The sequence below is a fragment of the Poromitra crassiceps genome, assembly GCF_964638095.1.
Source record: "Poromitra crassiceps genome assembly, contig: HAP1_SCAFFOLD_72, whole genome shotgun sequence".
NCBI classification, from domain to species: Eukaryota; Metazoa; Chordata; class Actinopteri; order Beryciformes; family Melamphaidae; genus Poromitra; species Poromitra crassiceps.
In genome coordinates this window covers 66,152-79,133 of record NW_028152252.1, presented here as the reverse complement: position 1 = coordinate 79,133, position 12,982 = coordinate 66,152, and positions in this window count along the sequence as shown.

The window sequence follows — 12,982 nt, the reverse complement described above, 5'->3', positions numbered from 1 at the left end:
ACACACACACACACACACACACACACACACACACACACACACACGAGGAGGAGTCTGGACAGCAATACCTTGTAATATTTCAGAAAGCAAACTGCTCTGTGTGTGATACTGAGTCTGGAAACAATGCAGACTGCCAGATCTGTGATTCTGTATCTTCTCCCCCCCCCCCTCCCCCCCCCGATTTTTTATTCCATTTTTATCCTCCATTAGTGCTAATTTAATTTATTTATCCTGGTTGCTACTCCACCCTCTGCTGATCTGGGGAAAGCCAAAACTGGCTCCATGCTTCCTCCGAGACATGGGCAGTTAGCCAGCCGCTTCTTTTCACCTGACAGAGGAAGCTTCACCGGTAGGACATAGCACGTGGGAGGGTCACGCTATTCCAACCAGTTCCCCTCCCTCTGAACCGGCGCCTTTAAGACCAGAGCAGGAACCACATTAGCAACCAGGATGTTGCATGTTTTGGTGAGGGGTTCCGATATGAAGGAAACCCCCGGGAGGCACGGGGAGAACATGCAAACTCCACACAGAAAGGCCCTTTTGACGACCCCACCCGGGCGGTGGGCACTCGAGGACATGCGGACGGGCACGCATTCCTTCAGCGTTCACAACGTCCCAGGTGGGAATCGAACCCAGGACCTTCGAGCTGTGAGGCGACAGCGCTTACCACTGCGATTCTGTATCTTCTGATCTTGGTTTGTATGTCGTAAACAGACACAGACTCATCTATAGGTCTGGAAAATGTGTTGAAGTCATATTATATTGTGATATTAACTTCCCAAAGACTGCTACGGATTATAGGCATTTTGTATTCTATGTCATAATACACACAATGGGGAGGAGAAGAACAGAGTGAGAAGTGTCTGGCAAACAAACTTCCCTAAATTATTTACTTATTTCCCAGCAAAATAAATAATATGAGATCGGTCATCAGGAGGAGGTTAAAAAACAGATGTTCCCACATTGTGCTAAAACTACACTGGAATTATAATGAAAATCAGAAACTGCAATAATCTGTCAAATAAATACAGTAATTGCAATATGATGTTTTATTGTATAACTGCATTGTATTCATATCACTCCATTTTTTCCAAAAATGCTTCACAACTAAGATAAAATTAGGGATGTTCGATATTGGCTTTTTTACCGATATCCGATAATGTCCAACTCTTAATTTCCGATACCGATATCAACCGATACCGATATAAGCGGGCTTTTTTTCCACCAAAATTTCACGTAACAAGTTACATAATGTAGCTTAATGTAGCTGAAGAGTTTAATATATAATATGCATGTTGTGTTAAAGTTGTAAGTGTTAGAGAAGCGAGCTTGTGACCAGAAGGTCGTCGGTTCAATCCCCGGGACCGGCAGGATAAATCTGGGTGGGGAAAGTGAAAAGGCAGCGCTTGCCCCTCCCTCATTACCACCACTGAGGTGCCCTTGAGCAAGGCCCTTAACCCCAACCGCTCCAGTGGAGCTGCTCAGTGGCCAGCAGATCAGACTGTGGTTGTACTGGTCAGCTTCCAGGTATGAATGTGTGTGTGAATGTGAACAGGGCGCTCCTGAAATAGAGAGCATTGCTCACAGTGAGACTCCCCCTGTATTAAAAAAAAAAAAAAAAAAATCGGCATGAAAACCGATACCGATATTTTCCGATATCGATTTTTTTTATGCTAATATCGGCCGATAATATCGGTAGGCCGATAATATCGGACATCCCTAGATAAAATCTTGTAAATTATGGGTTGCAAACTTTTTGTATCTGTTTTTTGATCTATTCCTATTTGTAATTGAAAAATAATGGACATATCTAGCCAATCAGACGTATAATTGACTCGATACAGTATTCTGTTAGATCTGGAATATCCTGTGAATAAAGTTGACAAATAATTTTAGCTACACACACACACACACGCACGCGGGCACGCACACGCACACGCACACACACACACACACACACACACACACACACTTCTCAGCAGTGGCAGGTGGCCAGGGTACACATTATCGTGAAGCTACAGCGTAGATCTAGTTACTAGAAGATGCTGCATGTCCGGCCCTGCTCTAATATCACATAATGCACGGATACTGTTACAAAAAGAGACACGCACACACACACACACACACACACACACACACACACACACACACACACACACACACACACACACACACACACACACTTCTCAGCAGTGGCAGGTGGCCAGGGTACACATTATCGTGAAGCTACAGCGTAGATCTAGAGTTACTAGAAGATGCTGCATGTCCGGCCCTGCTCTAATATCACATAATGCACGGATACTGTTACAAAAAGAGACACGCACACACACACATACACACACACAGATGGATGTTCCAGTCAGATGCTGCACAGTGATGTTCTAGCTCTCTCTCTCCCCCCTTTCTCTCCCTGTCTCTCTGAGGACAGAGTGTGGCAGAACTGAGCCAGCCACACCCAGGCCATCCAGGCAAGCAGTCAACACAGTGTATCTCTATGAAGCTCTGCTGCAGTCAGACAGCCAATTCATACACAAAGAGCACACAGCTGAACAGGGACAGTTGGGAAACGTAACCATTATAAAATGATTATGGGAGCGTGTGGACAGAGCCAGTAAAACCTCCCACCTCTATGACCTCCAGTAAAACAGCATCACTCACATTGTTGTTGCCTTATTTCCACTTTACCCAAAGCTTTTTTGGACTTTGATGCTGTATTATTATTGGCTTAGTAACGTGGCATCAGTAAACACACACAGCATGCTCATGTTTAGCTTTTAGTACTACTTTTTAGCTCTCTCCTTTTCCATGATTGGAAGTTGGAAACCCTCATTAGTGTTTTGCTTGCACCTGTGTTTATCCTGCCTTTTCCACACAAAATGGCCCCCGTGAAAAGGGCCTAATACATCACTATCACCAAATAGCATCCCCACATGACATCATAATGGTCCAGGAAGTTCTGCAAATGAACAAGGAGCTCTGGGTCCAGACGACATGGAGGGAAGTTAAACATTGTTCATTTGCATATACAGTACTACTGATTTTGTCATGATACATACATATACAGTATTACTGATTGTTCATTTGCATATACAGTACTACTGATTTTGTCATGATACAAAGCTGGTTGAATATGGGCAAAGTGGCCCTTTAACACGTGTCTGGAGGCACTTCCTTTATGGCCCCCTGCTGTCCGTTTGTTTGCATGTTCTCCCCGTGCTCCCTGGGATTCCTCCATATATAACTCCCAACTAAAAACATGCAGAAGATCATCATCTGACCAGCGGTGGAAGTTGGTCTTCTCACTGCAGCTGCCCAGCGCTCCTGGCCTGACCATGGAGGAGGACGAGCCAGGATGGGTCAAACGCAGAGGACACATTTCACAAGCATGTGTGTGTGTGTACTGGCCACCGTGCATGTGTGCATGCCACGGTGTTTGTGACAAATAAAGACGGGGTTTGTCCGTCCGGTTGAATCTTAATCTTGTATGGCTCACCTGGTTGTTGAGGAAGGACTCGGCCTGTTTGACATCCCACAGGAACAGGTGGAAGATGTGAGCCTGGACCAGCACCTCCCTCCTGCTCTCCCACATCTCCAGCAGCTTGTTCCAGCCGACGTGGAGCTTCTGGAGCCACTGCTGCAGGGCAGCGTGCAGCAGAGGAGCCTCCTCGGACTCCAACAGCTCGTTCACCACCTGCAGACACTGGTAGTCCTCCTCATACCTGCCGGACACAGGACCACTTGCCTTTACACCTGGCCCTAACACATTTCTCTCATCCAGATTGTGTCTAGTTACGGTTTAGCCTGGTTGCAGGACTTTTACTCATGGGATTAAAATACATGTCCGGGTCCACAGAGACATTAGATTGTGTTTTCTCTTTGTATGTCCTTTAGAAAGATAGCAATGGTTTTAGGTAGACCGGCATAGAGGCAATAGCTAATGGGAATATGTCATTACTATTACTGAGGAAACTAAGTGACATCTTGTCCCATTTGTGTCATGATGCATGATGTTAATGCATGAACTAAAGGGGGCTATGGATCCATCTGTCAGATTGTTCAGTCAAACAGTAATGTTGACTTTGTGCCACTAGGGGGCGGCATTGACAATGAATGGGACTGACCCAAGGGTGGAACTACATCACTGGTGGGGGATAACATGTTTACTATAAATGTTGTATGTTTTGATACATTACTCATTTCAATACCTCTAGTCTAGTCTAGTTTGATGTTACTTTCAGCTGCCTGACACCTTGATGCTTTGTGTGCACTTCCTTGTTTCAATTGTCAACACAATATGCTGTGTTTTGTAATGTAGTTTTCTTGAAGTCACCACAGCCGTGGCTCCGCCCCTCAGCAGCTCACCGTCCGATCTCCTCTTTGAGGGCGGCGTGTTTGTTGATGAGTCTCTCCGCCTCCTCCAGAGCAGCTGGTCCGAGGCTCCGCCTCCTCCAGAGCAGCTGGTCCGAGGCTGCAGCCGTCTGAGTCTGGACCAGCCAGGTCAGGAACGAGTCCAGGTCCTGACGGGATAGAGGGAGGGAGAAGAGTCATTCACATTCTACTATTGTGCTTTCTGAAAGCAAGGCACAATCTATAAACTCCTATTTTTCGATCTGCCAAACATTTTGGGCATTCTGGGTGCTATTCGCGATTAAGTGCCATTTTCTCCACCATTGACTTGAATGGGGTTTAGAAAAATCTGGCAAAATCTTGAATTTAATTAGCTGTAGCTTAGAAACAATACCACCTAGAGCAGTGGTTCTCAACTGGTCTAGCCTCATGACCCACATTTTTCCTTAGTCATTAAGTCGCGACCCATTAATTTGCTTAGGCCAATATGCTTTTTAAAGACCCACACTGGGCGGCCTGCGGTCCGACGCTTTGCCCAGAGCCGAACGCTTTAAAGACCCAGAGTGGGCGGCCAGTGTGAGGTCAGTACCTGGAGCTGAGGTGGTCCTGACAGCCTCTGAGCTCTGTAGAAGACGGATGACCTCCATCCAGGAGCTGCTGGACTATCTGGTTGACATCTAGGATCCTTCCCATCAAGCTGTTCATCTCCTGGTCCAGGCTCTCGAACCTACAGGGAAGGGCATTTTGGAATATAATGGGACAGTCATAGTATCCACTCTTGGATACAAAAGTCAGTTTGTAACACACTAACCTGTGTGTCACCACCTCCACGTCCTCCAGCCTCTCGGGGATCTCCATCTTGTCCAGCCACTGCTCCTCCTCGTCGATCCACAGCTCACAGGCGTTGACCTCACTGAACATGCTGTAGACGGGCAGAGTGTCGTGGAGCCAATGCTGCTGGAGCACCGCCACCTCAGCCACCTCTGCATACAGCTGCTCCGTCTCGCCCATACGTACCTGCACCTCCTGCACAGAGAAGAGGAGAGGAGGGGAGAGAGAGGGGAGGAGGAGAGAGGGGAGGAGAGGAGAGGAGAGGAGAGGAGAGGAGAGGAGAGGAGAGGAGAGGAGGAGAGGGGAGGGGAGGGGAGGAGAGAAGAGAGGGGAGTAGAGAAGAGAGAGCGTTCACACTACCAACAATATCAGCACCAAATATTCAGAGAAAAAATGGACCATGATGACTTTAGCGACGTGCTTTTACTTGACTTGCTCTCTAAAGTAAATAACAACATAGTCAATGGATTTGCAGAGAACATGTTTGATGGTGCTTTCATGAGATGATTGTGCTTATGAGAGCAGAGCTAATGGTGCTAATGGCCACCAAGTTTTTAGCAGTAGGTGACTCTGCACACCAAATCTATTGTAGCCTACTGTGGATCAAAGAGTCAAGTCCCCTGGAGCCCATGTTGAGAGCATGGGGTTGAAAGAAACACCTGTAACTTCACCGTGGCTAAATGGCTTTCAACAGGCTACTGGAGACACATGTGGTTAAACCCTGCTCATATTGAAAACATAGGATAATACCGCATTTTGCAGTCAGGGTGGCCAAGAGATTATGCTATTTTCTTAGCATCATGCAAGCAAAAGCTAACTAGCAAACTAGCTTCCAGGTCAGTAAACAGCCTTAGCGCTAATCCCAAAAGGTGATGGTCTTTTTCAAAAAGCGTCTTTATAGTAAACATTCTAGTTGTGAATGGGCCTTTAATCTAAAAATGCTGAGCAGCATCTTAACTAAACACAAACAGCAAACCGCCACACCAAAGCTCTTCTCGCTCAGGAGCTGCTTCCCTGGCTTCATGGTGTTCTGGGCGGGGCAGGATGGTGGCGGAGATGTAAGCATTAGTTCAAGTTGTTTTACACTGCATGCAGGGAATTCCAGTCCACATATTAAAATTTCATAATATAATTTTCTTAACACATTCACTGCCAGACGTTTTTTTTTTACTGTAGGTAGGTTCTGCCAGAGGGTTTTTTTGAGGATTCTGGCTCATCTTTCAAGACCCGAGGATTCTTTTCTGCTAAGATTTTGTGAACACACAATATCTCAAAAGAACTAATAGAATGTGTGCTTTCTCTGTCTAAAAGAGTTAGTTTGTAGAGTTAGTAGTTATGTAAGCATTAGCAGTTGAATACAGCATGGTTTCAGCGTCAGAAAAATTATTCAGAGATAAACGGCTTTTTGTGAAATTCGATAGAACAGTCACTTTAACCATTCATTTTTGGCATCAGTAAGACGTCAGACATCTAAACAATAGTTTTGAACAGTAATTTCCTCCATAACAGCAGGAAACCCCCCTCTGCTTCCAACTCCTCCCTCCGTGGGCGTTCTTCTTGGCTGCAGCGGCCGTGTCACAAGCTTGTCACCAGTCTCACTGCTTTGCTGCTGCTGCTGCCTGTCTGCGCGGCCGCTGTTTGAGGAAGTCTGGATGGACTCGCTCGCTTCTTGGAGTTTTGGTTGAGAGCTTTGATGAAGCTTTTGCGATTCTGGTCATATTTATGCTGCGTGTTTCAAAGTGTGTTCCACCCATAATCTATTATGCAAATTTGCAATCCCGCATCGCCAGCAATCAGCGCGAAAACGAAAGCGTTTTCGCCAAACCATTTTCATGAGAATGGCTTCGTCACACTGCTTTTTGCTTGCCTTCCTCTAGTCAGGAAAGCACTGTCGCCACTTAGTGGGTCGGTGGAATGGGTTGTACACGTTGTACACGTCCAATACTTATATAAGAGATGTAAAAGGGTTAGATGCACATCCCACCGTCAAAAAAACAAAATCGGAAAAAAAATTTGACGTAAAAACACGTCATTGGCAGTGAACGGTTGGATTTTGTTTGACGTAAAAACACGTCATTGGCAGTGAACGTGTTAAGCAAAATCCTGTTGCTGACGATAGCCAAGATGATCGAGTTAATTTGTGCTGCTCTAATACATTGAAATAAATATGAAAGTTAGTCTTAATAACTAGCGGCATCCCTACTTAGTGAAAAATGCAGCAGTCTGGAGGATACGGCACACAAATTCAGCCATATTTAATTTGCAGGTTAGTTTTCCACTGATGTGTATTGTCAGTGACAGGCCCATCCAGACAATTTAATATGGAGGGCTTAGGGCCCAAACACTGACAGGGCACTGGAACCAGTAACTGTGAAATCTCTTCTCAGGTCCCTGCTGGAAGACATCACCAGTCCTCTGCTCACTCGGGACGCCACGAGAGGAGCCGCTCCCGATCACCTCACAGGAACAACAGGGAGAACCACTCCTCAAACAGACCCGACAGGAAGGTCCAGCAACGAGCTCCCCACCAACTGCGCCTGACTGTGGCTGACAGAGGATGACGAGAAACACATCAAGCTGAGCGCCCATTGGTTCAACACAGGTGCATCACAAACCCACAGTGAAGTGTAGAAACTTAAATTTTATATCTATTCCAAGCTGTCACTCTATATTTTACATAAATACCACCTGTAATGCCTACATTAACAATAAAATAAGTAATCTGAAGGGCTGGGTCATTTGAGCAGTGAGTGTGGGTGGCGCTAATGCATGTTTTAATCTGTTTAGAAACCGCTGTTGGACTGTGTTTAATTACCGTAAATTCCGGACTATAAGGCGCACCGGTGTATAAGCCGCACCTTCAAAGTTGACTATTTTTTTCTTATATAAGCCGCACCGGACTATAAGCCACGGGTGTTTTAATGTTTTTTTTTATTTTTTTTTATTGTGTTTTAATGTTTAATTACCATATGTATGCTCCCATTTATTAACATTTCAACAAAACAACATAACACAACACCACCTGTGTTGTTATTTACAGTGCACACAGTGTCATACAGTGTCATACAGTGTCATACAGTGTGGTGAAAAGAGGGCAAGAGAGGAAATTAAAACAGAAGTGGATTTATAGTTAGAAAGAGTGCTAAAAAAGAGCTTTTTTTTTTTTTTTTTTTTTTTTTTTTTTTGAAAAAATCCATAGATAAGCCGCACCGTTATATAAGCCGCAGGGGCCAAAAAAGGCCAAAAAACGGGAAAAAAGGTGCGGCTTATAGTCCGGAATTTACGGTAGCTTATGGCTCATTTCCACCACATTTTACTGCCCTGCACAGCTCGTCACCAGTCGGCTCTACTCGTTTCGGCCCGATGGATGTTCTGCTTCGACCGCCGTTCATCTGCCCCCGCCCACAGCTGGTCGTCATAGCGACCGCATATCTGTCCTCCGCCTAATAGCCGAAGTAGGCTATAACATAACGTTACAATTAAATCCATCCACAGAACTTTTAAACTGTTTATGAAATACTGGTGCCTCTAAATGACCTACAGTGTACATGGGCAAATGTGACAATCGGCCAGGAGAATGGATATCACTTTGTAGTTAGTCAAACTCACAGGCATGCGCTGCGCGCGGACGGGAGAGGCGCAACAGAGTGAAGCCTGTACCCCGGCGGCTTCTGACCAGGCAAGACCGCGGCTTCACCAAAGACCCGCTGCGGCCTAGCGGAGCGCTGCACTCAACTAGCTTCCTGAGCAGCTGACTTTTTTCAGACAATTGAAATCACCGCCGCGATTTTATTTCACCAGAGGCGAAGGCAGCAAAACAAAAGACTGATGGAAATATACATAACAGAAGAGAAGGTAAGCCCACTAAACTGGTATGCAGCATTGCATTGACACGATTCTGCCTGACCAATCAGTCGTCAACAATGTTTTCACGTCACCGTATGGTACCGGGTTCACAGAATAGAACCCAGACGAGGCAGGTACGACAAGTAGCACGACTCGAGGCCAATACAACCCGGGCTGGGACAGTTTTTACCGGTGGAATGAGACCATTTATCAAGTCGAGCGGAGCGGGACCGCGCTACTACCTGCAGTGGAAATGGGCCATAAGTAACTTTAGTGTCACTGTAGAAGTAGAATGAAAATAGTTCTCCAGAGACAAATATCTCTGAACCCAATACAACTATCTGATATTACACTAATCATGAGAGTGATAATTGTTCAAATGATTATCATTGTAATAATAATGTGCAATATTTGTATTGTGGAATAAACTATATTTGTCAGACAGTGTAGTTCAAACCCCATAGTAGGCTGTGCACAGGAATAAGATCTAAATATCTGAGTGCTGATAGCATTGATATAGCATTGCTTTGGCTCACACCATTTTGCTTCCACAATTGAAATAAACCTATTGCAGCCCCACGGCGAGCTGTGAAGTGAAAGCAAAGCATTGGATTAAGATAGGAATAATTTCATTCCAAAACAAGATATGAAGGGGGGGGGGGGGGGGGGGTGTAATGTAAAAAATGTGGCGTGTAATAAAATTTACAGTAATAGTTATTTTGAGCTAATTTTTTGTTGTTGTCGTAAACCCAAAAAATAAACGAGTCATGTTTTGGGCTCAAACGCTTCCTATAGACATTGCTGTCGACTTTGAACTGACAGCGATCTTGCGCGTTGTCTTCCAACCCTTGGTCTGGTCTGACAGGTCACATGATGTCATCAACAGGCACAACAGCATGGAGCGGTGGGTCCGACTCTTTGGGTTGTATCTCACACACACACACACACAATGTCGTTCACGCTATCATAAATCACTTTCTCTGAACAGCTATTTGTAAACCGTCTATTTATAAAGCATCTCGAGATAACTTGTTATGATTTGGCGTTAAATAAATAAAATTGACTTTTCCATACTGCTATAGACCTTATTCGATTGACGTCACTCACGTACGGGCACGCACACCGCCGCCATATTGTTGACATAGCGCTGCAGCTTTAAGTGACAGCCTATGTGAGAGCAGCGTTTATAGGAAGCTAGCCGCCGTTATCGTTACCTGTATCATTCCTGTTGTGTTTGGATGGTGACATGCGTTACACACGGCTGTAGTAATGACAGCAATAAAGTCCCTGTGGTTTGTTTCTATCTCTACCGTCCACAGACGTGAAGGGAGCGAGACGGAGGATACGTCAGCAGCACAGGAGAGGTGTGGATAGTTAGGAGAGACAGGTGAAACTTTCTGACAGCTCCTCACAGCAAAGTTTGTTCACCTCGTTTTTTCTTTTGTTTATTATTACAGGCATTAACGGCAGCATACAAACAACTGTGGGGTTTTTATTGCTGTCATTACCATCGCTATTTTGTAATGGAACAGAAATGACAATAAGGCTATTACTAGTTGTCAGCTGCAGCGCTGTGTGCGCGCAGGACGGTATGTCAACAATATGGTGGCGTCAGGGTTAGCGAATAAGGTCTATTATCAGAATCTAAGTTATCCTTTGGCACAAACGCTTTAGCTTTGCCATAAAATGTCTGATTGAAAAAGTAATTGATTATCACAAATTGTATTCAGTGTCCCACACTCAGATGTATGTGCTCCTAAGACTTTCTATGAATAGAAAGTAGAAAATAATTAAACGCCACAATAAGGGATTGTGTTGTGTTGGGCACGTGTAGTTTGGTAAGAAGAAATTATATATTTAATGAAATTTAGACCCAGTAGCAGCCTGTCGTTCTGTGTTGGTTTAATTGTGCTGTAGAGCAAGTTTGACATGTTTCACACTGGTGTAAAGCAGTCACCAGTTAAGAGGTTATTCATGTCATTGAAGCACTTTAACTGCTCAAAATTGATTCGACTGAGGACAGCTCCACTCGCGGTAATGTAGCATTGATTGCATTCAGGCGTAGCAAACTACTGGCCAGGAAGTTATAGCCAATTATATTACATAAGGCTGCACTGAGCAATAGACTACATGCACAACTTCTTTACTTCCTGAAATTAGTACAGCTTCTTTATTTCCTGTCCTACACTATTGGATGAACTGATGAATCAGGTGTGCCTGATGACTGTTGTGACTGCAGCACACCTGACATTAATCACTTCATCCAATAGTGATGACAGGAAATAAAGAAGCTGTACTCATTTCAGGAAGTAGTGGACTTGTGCATGTAGCCCATTGTCTCTTTACACTATGAAGGGGGAACTTAGTCAGATAAAATGATCAGAAGGTAAGAAAGCCATGGATGGATACTGCAAGGGGATTTTGGAGTTTGACTTCAGAGGTATGAGAATAAGATGAAGCAAAACGTAGGAAAGCATAATGGTAACATTGGTACAGTATATATTGTAATTCCACAATATATCCCCAGAAGAGATGGGTATACTCATGGTGCACCGTTGGGAACATCACAAAATGATTTTCAACAACACAAAAGTTTCTAATTCAGTAAACACTTCTAATCTTAATGAAATAACGTGAAGAAGGAAAATAAAGACCACGTGTTGGTGTCACAGTTTTGGACTCAAGTAGAGGTTGTGAGTGAAAGAAGCTGAGAGCAGCTGATGTATACGGCTGTTCATTGACACTTCACTGTATTACTGCTACACTACGCACCATCAGCCATCTTCTGAAGGTCCTTGAAGATGCGAAGGTGGTGAGCCAGGTCTGTGGCCAGAATGATGTCCCTCATCAAATCCAACATGCGCTGGTAGTCCTGAAAAATAACGAAAATAATATGAATATCCACATAAAGTGATATTATTTATAGTGAATTAAATCTATCTGTGAGAGAGAGAGAGAGAGAGAGAGAGAGAGAGTGAGAGAGAGAGATGTTTGGGTAATGTGTGGAGGGCAGACCTCTCACCTTCATGGGTGTTCAGAATGGCGATGGCCTGGGCAAAGTGCTGTCTGTCTCTATCATAAATAGAACATGAGAGGAAAATGTATGAATACATTTGAAGTGGGTGTTTTTCAAGGAATACTGATGCAACACAATGTAAGACACATGGGCCATTCAAAAGACTGCCAGAGCCTGAACTCAAAAGTACTGTATAGACCAAATCACCTGGATGTTTACATTTACTTCCGGGTACCCCTGGGTCCACACATTATAATGGCGGTGGACGGCACAAACTGACGTGTTGAAGACAAAAACAGACAAAGAAGACAAAAATGGTTCGTCCGTGTTGTGTTGTTGTTTAATATCATTCATAACAACACTTTCACTAACGACCAGACTAGCTAATTTACCTGTTGGACCAGACCAGAGTAGACTTGACGCTAAATTAAATTAACGTGGCGTCAGTAGCTCTGTTTGTAACGTTAACGTAACCTCGCGTCACCAGGCTCTTCTACGTTAATGAGTCTGCAAAACAGCGAGTTTGACAGACAAACAAACATTATTAGCTAGCTAACACTACATAAAACAAACACAGAAGAAAGGCTAGATACGTCGGACAAGCATGTTTACCAACCGTTTAACCATTTAAATTGAAAGTAGTCGGCCGAAAACAACGAGAGGGTTTGACAGCATTTATTTGACAACACGCACATTTAAACCTGCCGCCTTCCCCAAGTGGTACCCGGAAGTAAATTTGTTTACATGGTGACGTCACGGTGATTTGGTCTATTACAGGGACGCCGAGTTTGATGTTTGGCCACTAGGTGTCGCACTAACAACAAGACTGGCTCTCAGCCTGTGAAGTGGGTTAACTATGAACCTATCAACTCCTGTCAAAGATCATCATATATGTTTATATTATATATGTATGCATGTATGTATGTGTGTGTGTGTGTGTGT